Source organism: Sinocyclocheilus rhinocerous, unplaced genomic scaffold, assembly GCF_001515625.1.
Source record: "Sinocyclocheilus rhinocerous isolate Xijiao unplaced genomic scaffold, SAMN03320098_v1.1 scaffold1881, whole genome shotgun sequence".
Lineage (NCBI taxonomy): Eukaryota > Metazoa > Chordata > Actinopteri > Cypriniformes > Cyprinidae > Sinocyclocheilus > Sinocyclocheilus rhinocerous.
In genome coordinates this window covers 209,813-214,038 of record NW_015635041.1, presented here as the reverse complement: position 1 = coordinate 214,038, position 4,226 = coordinate 209,813, and the positions used below count along the sequence as shown (strand labels likewise).

The 4,226-nt window shown below is 38.8% G+C and overlaps 1 protein-coding gene across 1 annotated transcript in view; it reads right to left on the bottom strand.

The window, feature by feature from the left end:
- The window catches only part of LOC107746311 (FERM and PDZ domain-containing protein 3-like), a 189,520-nt gene extending 186,705 nt beyond the window's left edge, over window positions 1-2,815 (bottom strand). The window contains exon 1 of the mRNA XM_016560451.1: window positions 2,745-2,815. The gene's annotated coding sequence lies outside the window, so the exon portion shown is untranslated. The remainder of the gene's footprint in view (window positions 1-2,744) is intronic.
- Between the last annotated feature and the right edge of the window lie 1,411 nt (window positions 2,816-4,226).

The following is a 4,226-nucleotide window of genomic DNA, read 5'->3' as shown; positions in this document are numbered from 1 at the left end:
AATAATAATAGATAAATAAATAGCAATAAAATAATTTTTACAAAGATTTTAGAAAAGCTGACACAACATTAAAAGCTGAATGCCATAAATTTACAGTTTTCACATTGGATCCATGTATACGAGAAGTTGAGAGTTCCATCGAGATAATGTCCAACAAATACACAGTCCAGGTTCGTCTGTCCATTGTGTGAGGAGGATTCCAACGGTTGACTAGCCATTTTTTTGCTGCTGTGAGAGCAGCCAACAGTAAACATCTTTGTTGGACGGACAAGGTGGGGTCCCAAAAGTCATTCATGAAAAAATGGCGCGGAGTCAAACATATCTCAGTACCCAACAATTATGATAGGTCCTGTGAGAGCTGAGTCCAAAAAGGTGAGAGAGAGGGGCACTCCCAAAAAAAATGCAAAAACGTGCCTAAAGATCCTTGCGAACAAAGATTACACTTAGGAGAAGACGACAGATTCATATAAAAACATTTCATTGGAGTCAAATAAACCCTATGCAGCAATTTCCAATGAATAATTTGGTGATTAGGGTTCTTAGAAGACAATTTAAACATACCCCATACCTGATCCGAAAATAAAACATGCACATCCTCATTAAGATCCTTAGCCCAAACAGTTGTAATAGATAAAGGTTTGTATGAATGCTCAAGAAGAAAGAGATAGATACCTGAAGCAGAGGATGGAGATTCCTCAGAGGGAAGGATTAGTTTGCGCAAAGGGTGAATAGGCAGTTGAGAGTTCCAAGGCACCCCATATGCCCGTAGGGCCGATCTAATACGCAAACACATAAAAAAGGAGGTGTCTGGCAGATTATACTGAGTTTTAAGATTCTGGAAGGATTTTAAACCACTATCATCATAAATATCTCCCAGCGAGTTTACTTTATTATGAGTCCATTGCGGACAATGAAATGGAGTACTGCCTGACAAAAGATCGTTATTGTGGAAAATAGGCGAGTGCCTATGCCATATTGTAACTAGTTGTGAACGTCTTTCAACATCCCTCCATGTGGAGAGAAGGTGGGTTACAATGGGACCAAACCGAGATTTACACTGTCTAAGCGGAACCCCCGAAAAAACATGATGCTTCAATTTATACGGATAAACAATAGATTCCTCAATTGCTCTCCAAGACACAGAAGCGTCAGGATCAAACCAGACTGATAAAAGGCGGAGGGAAAAGGCTTGAGCGTAAAGTCTAAAATTGGGAAAAGAAAGACCTCCATGTAATCTACATCGTTGTAAGGTAGTCAGTTTAATACGAGGACGTTTCCCATCCCATATATACCGTGAAACACATGCATCAAGTTTGTTCCAGTAGCCAACCGGTGGGGATAGAGGAATCATGGAAGAAAATAAATTAATACGTGGGAGAACATTCATTTTAATCACCGATATACGAGCCTGAAAAGAAGTTTCAATCTCAATTTTCCAATCTTCAATTTTCCAAATCTGAGGATACTTTGGCTAGAATACTATTATAGTTTTTTTAAACGATTTCCTGGAGGGGGTCAAGTTCAACCTTGACAGCATTTCAGTGTATCTCAATGTTGATGTTTGTTTCTCCTAAATGGATCAACATGACTGTGGCAACATTTGTGGATTAATGCACGTATCATGGTAGTTTGGAAATAAAATGTCACCAAACCTTACCCTAAACCAGTGGCGACTTGTCAGAGGAGGCAAGGGAGGCACAGCCTACTAAACATTTTGAAGTGGAAAATGGAAAAAGAACAATTTGTTGTTAATAAAATTCCTAGTTATTAATTTCATGTTTTCAGAATTTGTATTTCATGTTTGCAATTTCACCATTGCAGCTATAAAATATTACTTTTAGTGTTACTTTCACTCTCATTTTCTTATTTTTTTTTCTGTCTAAAGGGTAACTTTAAAAAGCTGATTTAAGAAGTAAAAAAACTACTCTAAATCAAACTAAAAGCAAATGCAAACATTAGAATACATTAACTTCATGCTTCTACATGGCTTTGAGTTATTCCGTTGAGTGTCATAAATCGTGTTTCATGTACATGAACGCTCTGCATTACAAGTATAGCACTTTGATTTACAGAGTAAGTTTTACTACATAGTCTGTTCAACTAGGTGATGCCAGCTGAAATAGAAAGTCATTAATACATTTACCTTCTTTGGAAAAAGATCCAACAATGAATCGCAAACAATAAGATCAGAAATGTGCTTTAAGAAAATAAAAATGTGCTGTTTTAAATTCATGTGATTCCAAGGGTGTGACACTCAAGGCATAAATAAATGAGTGTGCAGGAGAAATGAGAAAGCCTGAGACAAAATGCAAGACAGGAGACATTTACAGAAGCATGTGGCAGGATACAAAGCAGCTCGCCCAACTCTCCTTGTGAGCAAATAGGTTCCCTTGTCAATCAGCCCCTCAGGTTGGGTCAGGCTAATACTTCCAGAGCAGTTTTGATTTACACAGGCTTATTATGTTGACGTGCCTGTGTGTTTAAAACTGACAAAACATAAGAAATTGAAGGTTTTGCATCAGTTGTTTTAATTTTGCTTTTCAGCTAATGATGATTGTTTTCCTGTAAATGTGACCAGATGTGATATAGGACAATGCCGCATGTCAGTCTACGTTGTGATTGAAATGCTAGTGACAAACATCATTTTAAATCATCGTTCATTTACATGCATTGCACCTGAAATTATTTTGATAGAGGACCTTGAAAATGGTGCTAAAACTGACAATTAACTAGTGAAGGATTACCTTTTACTTGTGCTCTTATCAGAGCTACTTCAATCCACATTCTCCACCAAACTTGCTCGGCAAGGGATCCAAATAACCTTTCCATTGGACACAAACTAAATAACTTTCATCTTCATCTGACAGTCTGCATGGACTGGAATATGACACCACACTCTAAAGATCTGCCCCATGAGCTGCCAAACTGATATGCTTCGTCCCTTTTGTTGCCTCTGTTGCCATGTCAAACAATTCCCTCGTCTCACGCTAACACTTCATGTCAACTCTTAGTATTAAACAAAGCCATGTTAGCCCTGTCACTACATTATTTGTACCCTCATTGCAACAGCCAAAAGGAGGACATGTGAACTGTTTCATGGGTATTAGTTTTCAGGTGAAGAGTCAAAATCACAGGCTTCACTTTGAATCAGTATGGTCAAGTAGGGTAAAACATAACTTAACTTACCAACACCTACAGCCAAATTCTACACTGTTGTTTTAATGGAACCCTTATCCTTGTTGTTGCTGTTAAATTATAAAATAAACAAATCAATAAAATATAGAACACAAACCACCTCAAGGATATATAGAATGGATTGGCAGTTTATAAGCAGGCACCAGCCACTTTATTAGGTGCTGTACCCCTGGCTAGTAGTGGGTTGGACCCCCTTTTGCCCTCAGAATTGCCTTAATTCCTCATGGCATAGATTCAACAAGATGTTGGAAACATTCCTCACAAATTTTGGTCCATATCGACATGATAACAGATTTGTTAGCTGCACATCCATGACGTGAATCTCCCATTCCTCCCCATCCCAAAGATGCTCTGTTGGATTGAGATCTGGAGGTGATTTGAGGGTAGTGGACTCATTGATCAAGAAACCAGTTTGAGATGCTCTGAGTTTTGTGACGTGGAGTGTTATCCTGCTGGAAGTAGCCACCACAAGATGGGCACACTGTGGTCATAAAGGAATGGATGTGATCAGCAACAATACTCTAGGCTGTAATGTTCAAACAATGCTCATTTGGTACTAAGGGGCCCAAAATGTGCCAAAAATATTCCCACACCATTACACCACAAACATGACCTGTTGATACAAGGCAGGATGAATCCATGCTTTCATGTTGTTTACAACAAATTCTGACATTACTATCCTAATGTCATAGCAGAAATCGAGACTCATCAGACCAGGCTTTTTCCCATTTTCTATGGTCCTGTTTTGGTGAGCCTGTGTGATTTGTAGCCTCAGTTTGTTGTTGTTAGCTAACAGGAGTGAAAGCGATGGGGTCTTCCGCTGTTGTAGCTCATCTGGTCCAAGGTTCGACGTGTTATGTGTTCAGAGGTGTTCTACTGCATATCTCATTTGTAATAAGTGGTTATTTGAGTTACTCTTGCCTTTCTATCAGCTCGAACCAGTCTGGCCATTCTGGTCTGACTCTGGCATCAACAAGGCATTTTCACCCACAGAACTGCCGCTCACTGGATATATATATATATATATATAT